Source organism: Zalophus californianus, chromosome 1 (genome assembly GCF_009762305.2).
Source record: "Zalophus californianus isolate mZalCal1 chromosome 1, mZalCal1.pri.v2, whole genome shotgun sequence".
Lineage (NCBI taxonomy): Eukaryota > Metazoa > Chordata > Mammalia > Carnivora > Otariidae > Zalophus > Zalophus californianus.
Genome location: NC_045595.1, coordinates 16,880,397 through 16,887,041, shown reverse-complemented (window position 1 = coordinate 16,887,041; position 6,645 = coordinate 16,880,397).

Below are 6,645 nucleotides of genomic sequence, written 5' to 3'. Positions count from 1 at the left end.
GCAGGTGCTGTGATAGAACGTGACGGGTGGGCCGCCCGAAAGAGGTGACTTGGAAACTGAACCTTGAGGCAGGGACACCATGGCCACGTGGGAGATGGGGCAAAGAAGAAAGCAAAGGGTTTTATCCCAAGTTGCAGAGCTTTGGGACAAAGAAGTGACTAGTTAGAGACTTACACACCCGGTCCAGCCTGAAAGGCCGGGGACTGCCTGAGAGACTGAGGTGTCCACTTACTATGGGGAAAGGACGCCTCGATGGAGTGTAAAGCCCAGAGCCATGTGGGTAGACGGGCTGGGGTGAATATGTATAGCCACATGAGTACCTAGGATGCCCAGACTGGAAGGGGACCACAAAACAGAGAAGCTGCCTCTAGAGGGGTGACCTGTAGAGCTGGAATTTTTAAATCATGTATGTATTACCTGTCTTTAGAAATAAGACGGAGAGAGGCGCCTGGGTGGCTCAGTAGTTAGGCGTCTGCCTTCGGCTCAGCTCGTGATCCCAGGGTCCTGGGATCGAGCCCCGCATCGGGCTCCCCGTTCGGCGGGAAGCCTGCTTCTCCCTCTCCCACTCTCCCTGCTTGTGTTTCCTCTCTAGATGTCTCTCTCTGTCAAATACATAAATAAAATCTTTAAAAAAAAAAAAAGAAAAGAAATAAGACGGAGAATGGTTTGAGATTGTGAAGGCAAAAGTGGAAGCTGGGAAGCCAGTGAGAATCTTTATGTAGTCTTCCAGAACACCAGTGATGCTGAGTTGGGGCAGAAGGAGGTAAAAAGTGGGCAGATTTGAGAATTTGGGGGAGACACCATTCAGCCCATAACACAGGGTCAGTGATAAAAAGTGCAATTGGTATGAGAGGTATCAAAGATAAAGAGGCCTTTTAGGGGGGGCCTCGAATGCTGAGGAGTTGGGTGTGGGACAGGCCAGTGGGGGCAAGACAGCAGAAAGGATGTCCCCCGAGTAAGGGGTGCCTTCCTAACACATACTTCCTCACAGGGATGGACAGAGCTGGGAGTTTGGGGAAGCCTAAGACACTCTATACCGAGGAAGAGTAGGCCCCATCATAAGGGGGCAGCAAACAGCCCATTCAACCAGGTCTGTTCATCCCTTTCTCATGACAACCCCATTACACTCGGTGGAGCTGGACGGGCCTTAGAGACACAGACATCCTCCCCCATTTTACGGAAGTGGAAACTGGGGCCTGGATTGGTGAATGGATCCCTCAAATCTCCCAGCAAGTGAATGGAAGAGTCCAGGCTGGACCCGGGGATCCTCCCTCCCAGTTCAGTTATTCAATAAATATTTACTCAACAACCCCTGTGCTCTATGCACTGTTCTAATTGCTGATGAATAATACAGGCAAAGATCTCAGCCATCGTGAGGTCACAATTTAGTGAGAGGACTCAGACATTAACAGAATAACAGGTAGAATATACAGTTTGATGGCAATGACAGCTATGGTTAGGATGAAAAAATAAAGCAGCAGAGAAAGGATGGGAGCATGAGGAAGGGACATCTGCAATTTTGTATCTTTTATAGAGATACAGGGTGGTGAGGGAAAGCTTCACTGACAAGGTACTATTTGAGCTGAGACTTGAAGTAAAGGAGCAAGCCAGGGACATAGGGACAGAGCTAGGGAAGAGAGTTCTAGAAAGAGAGACTAGCAAAGGCAAAGACCCTGAACCTAGACTGTGCCTGGAGAATAGCAAGGAGGCCAGGGCGTGTGGAAAACTGCAAGGGATGGGGTCAGAGAGGTAATGGGTGGAGGTGAGGTAGGGCTTTGCAGGTGGCATAAGGTCTCAAAAGCCATGGTGAGGATTTGGGCTTTTCTTTGGATGACCTGGGGAACCATGGGAGGCTTCGGAACAGAGGAAGGATATGATCTGACCTAGGTTTGAGGATTACACTGGCTGCCATACTAATGGACTGTGGAAGAGGGTGGTGCCTCGGAGGAAGAGCCCACGCCAAGAATTATGGATTCCCAGGACTCTGTTCTGGGCCCTCTAGAGAGGGGCAGGGGCAGGAGAGCTGCTGCCTCAGGATCTTCACAGAGAAGTCTGGGATATGGGCACACAGAGGCAACATGGGAGGGGGGCCTTGAGGAAAGAACACACCACAGGGGCAGAATGAGGGTGGGGTCTGGTGTGCTTAGGCCCAATCACCTCCACAGAACAGGGTGGGGAAAGTGTGAATCTGCAGGAGACAGAGAGCTAATGGGGTTGGTGAGGAGAGAAGTCTTCCTAGAAGAAGAGAGGTGATTCTTAGGCTCAGTGAAACTCCTGTCAAACTCCCAATTTGTGTGTATGCGTGTGTGTGTGTAAGTTGACAAGATGTTTCTCAAATTTATATGGAAAATCAAAGACCTTAGATGAGCCTCTACAGTATTAAAGAAGAGAAAATGAGAAGACCTGTTCCACCAGATGTCCAGTCCTGTTAGAAAACTGGGTAATTGGAACAGGGTGGATATTTGTTCAGGAATATAACACTAGACCATTAGAATGGAGTAGAAAACCCAGTAAGAGACCAAAGTCTTCCGTGTCCACTCAGTGGACTCCAGAGCTAGCGCTGCAGGCCAGAGGGGAAAGGTAGGGTTACTGACTAAATGAGGCAGGTCAACTAGTCCCCCACAGGGAAAAAATTAAATTGGCGTCTGTTATGGGGTAGATTGTATCCCCCATGAAGATATGTTAAAATCCTAACTGCCAGGTATCTCTGACCATGACCTTATTTAGAAATAGGGTCTTTGCAGACATAATCAAATTAAGATGAGGTCATACTGGATTAGGGTGGGCCCTAACCCAGCAACTGGTGTCCTTAATAGAAGAAATTCTACCTACAGACTTTGGTCACGGCAAACCCCGCAGTCACGTTAGCCAATTCCTTAAAATCAATCTATCTATGAACTATCTATGTGTCTCCTACTGGTTCTGTTTTCTCTGAAAAACCCTAACTGACATGGAGTCTACCTCACATCATGTTTTCAGTCATGTGTAAAGTCAGGAGAGTGGCCATCCTTGGGGGTGAGGGAAGAGAAGTGATTGGAAGTGGGGGACACACAAGGAGCTCCAGGGATTCTCAGAATGTTCCATCTCTTGATCGATCCGTGTGCTGGTTATAGGAATCTATTTACTTACTTCTGTAAGAGGCAGATAAACCAAGCCGTACACTTCTCTATTGACCATGTTTTGTGTATATGTTACAGTTCAATAAAAAGTTAACATAAGAAGTTAATTCCAGGTATGTTAAGGACTGAAATGAGAAAGGCAAATAGCTCTAACTTTTCAAAGTAGATATAGGAGAATATCTTTATAAAGTCGAGCAGGGAAAGATTTCTTGAGGTATAGAAAGTACCAGCCATGATGGAAGGCCAATGAATTCAACTTCTTTTGAGTTAAATTCTGTTGAGCAAAAGACATCATAAAACACTGGAGCCAGCTTAAGAGGCTTCATCTGCCAAATCTGGGACAATTTGAGAATCAAAATAATGTAAGGATAGGAAGGAATTATAACCCATCAAATAAAAGAATACATGAATTTATACAGGTATAAATAAATAATAAGGGAAACAACAGAAAGCCAATGAGGAGATTTATTAGGAAGGATGAAATTACACTCTTCAGCAACCATCATATTAATAATTTAGGCAAAATCACTGATGGACATAAAACTAGTGAACTTAAGAAGTAAAGTAACACGGTAATGATATAGTCCCATAGTATCTCCCCACAATATACTTATTAATTACAAAGGGAAAAATAATGACTTTAGATGAAAAAACTTGACAGACCCCACTCTAAAGAGACCTAACAATGGAATGAAACACATATGATATGGGTGTTTCTTTTGCACTAAAGGACATCATTAGGAAAATTGGTGAAATCTGAATAAGGTCTGTAGATTAGATAATGGTAGTGTATTAGTGTTAATTTCTTGATTTTGCGACTTTTTCAATGGTATGTTTACATATAAGAGAATGTTCTTATTTTTAGAAAATATACACCTAAGTATTTGGTGTGAAAAGATATCATTCTGCCTCTGTCCCTTACTCTCAAGTCTCTTGCAGGAAGTGGGAGTGTGGGGGGGGATAAGTATGTGTGTATGTGTGTGTGTGTGTGTGTGTACATGTGTTATATCCATAATGTTATATACAGAGAGCAAGAGATGAAAAGGATGCAAATGTGGTAAAATGTTAACATTTGGGGAATCTGGGTAAAGAGTATGGAAGAAATTCTTTACACTACTTTTGCAACTTTTCTATGTAAGTCTGAAATTATGTAAAAATACAAAGTTAAAAGAAAAACAGAACACCATAAAGAAAGTGGAAGGACAAGACCAAATTGGGAGAAGGTATAACCAACAAAGGATTACCATCCAGAATATGTACAAAACTCGGGGCACCTGGCTGGCTCAGTTGGTAAAGCATGAAATTCTTGATCTTGGGCTTGTGAGTTTGATCCCCAAGTTAGGTGTGGAGTCTTCTTAAAAAATACAAATAAACATAGGATGTGTAAAAAACTCTCATGAGTTCTCAAGAAAGACGGGGCGCCTAGGTGGCTCAGTCGGTTAAGGGTCTGCCTTCGGCTCAGGTCATGATCTCGGGGTCCTGGGATTGAGTACCGCATTGGGCTCCTTGCTCAGTGAGGAATCTGCTTCTCCGTCTCTCTCTGCCCCTACTCCTTCTTGCTCTCTCTCTCTCAAATGAATAAATAAAATTTTAAAAAGAAAGACAAACAGTCCAATAGAAAAATAGGCACAGGACTTGTAAGGGAACTTATGGGAACACCCGGACACATATGAAAAGATGTCCAACCTCATCGATACCCAGGGAAATGCAAACCCAAAGGATGATGAAAGTCCACTTTATATTAATCAGATGAATGAGTATCAGTCAAAAAGAAGTGTTGGTGAGGATGTGCAGCTCTCGTCCACTGCAGATGGGGTTGTAAATTGGTACCACCGGGGCGCCTGGGTGGCTCAGTCGTTAAGCATCTGCCTTTGGCTCAGGTTGTGATCCCAGGGTCCTGGGATCGAGGCCCACATCGGGCTCCCTGCTCCGCGGGAAGCCTGCTTCCACCTCTTCCACTCCCCCTGCTTGTGTTCCTTGTCCTGCTGTGTGTCTCTCTCTGTCAAATAAATGAATAAAATCTTAAAAAATAATAAAAATAAAAATAAATTGGCACCACCACTTTGGAAAACCATTTGGTATTATTTAGTCATGTTGACACTGCATGTCTCTTGTGCCCCAAGAACTCCACTGCTGGGTATCTATATAGCCTGGAAAGACTCCTGCCCACACACCGCAGGAGCTGCGTCCAGGAAGAGTGGTCATAGCCATCCAAATAGGAGACATGGAGCCCTCCCCTGCTGCCACCTTCCTTGGGTGAGAATCCAGAACCACTGCATTACAGCTGGGGAAACTGAGGCCTGGAGAGGGAAAGAGGCTGCCCAGAACACCACGTGGGCTCTGAGGGAGGGTCAGGGGAGTGGTCTGGTGTGGCAGGGGAAGGGAGAAAAGAAGAGAGAAAGGAGAAAAGGGGAGAGGAGAGAGGAAGGAAGAGGGAGAAAGATGGGAAGGGCGAGGGAGCTCTCCTGGTCTCACACCTGGCAAACTGGAGGCCAGAGCCAGAGGGGTCCCCATTGAATCCCTTCCCTATCAGCCACCATCCAGTTTCCTGGAGCTTGGGGAGGGGACTCCAAGGCAGCTCCCCTCCCTCTGACCCAGAAAAGGCTCCCACGGGAGCAGCAAAGGAGAAGCTGCTCAGTGATTGAGTGCTTCTCCTCCTCCCTCTAGAGGGTGTCAGGCCCTTTGGGAACCCTTGGAGCATTGGTTGCTGCTTTCTTCTAGAAAAGGCTCCTAAACGACAGGTTTGCAAATATACGAGAAGGTCAGGGGCCTCTGAGGCCCATCCAGGAAACCACACTCCCCCCCTAGCTCCCAGAGGCCACTTGGCCAGCAGATGGTACCAACACAGCCACAGTCCCAGGGGTCACTGGCAGCACAAACGCCCAGCAGATTTGAAATGATGGGTTTTTGGTTGGTTGGTTGGTTGGCTGGTGTTTTTTGCTGAGGACCAGATTTAATTCTTGGGTGAGGGGCCCTCCTGTACCGGTGTTTGTGCATAGAAAAGGAGCAACGGACGATTTATCCTTCCCGTGCCTAGGACAAACCCCCTAGTTCAGGCCATTGATAGGGAGAGACTCCAGGATTGCCCAAATAAATACACCCTCCTGGACTGCCTGGTGCTAGGCAGTAAGCAGTAGCCCAGCCAAACGTGGCAGAACTTCGAGACATTCTGGCCTTTGCAGTGAGAGTCTGGAGTCTGGGCAGCATGCCCTGCGGGAAGCGGGGGGGGGGGGTGCCAAACCTCATGGCGGGGGAGGGGTGCCAAACCTCATGGGTCAACTTGCAGGATTCTCAGATACCAGGGTCTTCCTAGCCAAGGTCTCAGTATCTGTGGTTAGTGGAGCCATAATGCTGGTTCCCATTGGGCCCAATATGGCCATGGCCGCTTTCTCCAGCCCAACAGACTTGTGCAGGCCACCTGGGCAAGGGCTAAGGGTTCTTGGAATTTGTGCCCCCCTTGGCCACCCCATTACAGCAAGGGGGAAGCTGAAGCATGAGAAGGGCAGAGGCTTGCCCAAGGGGCCAC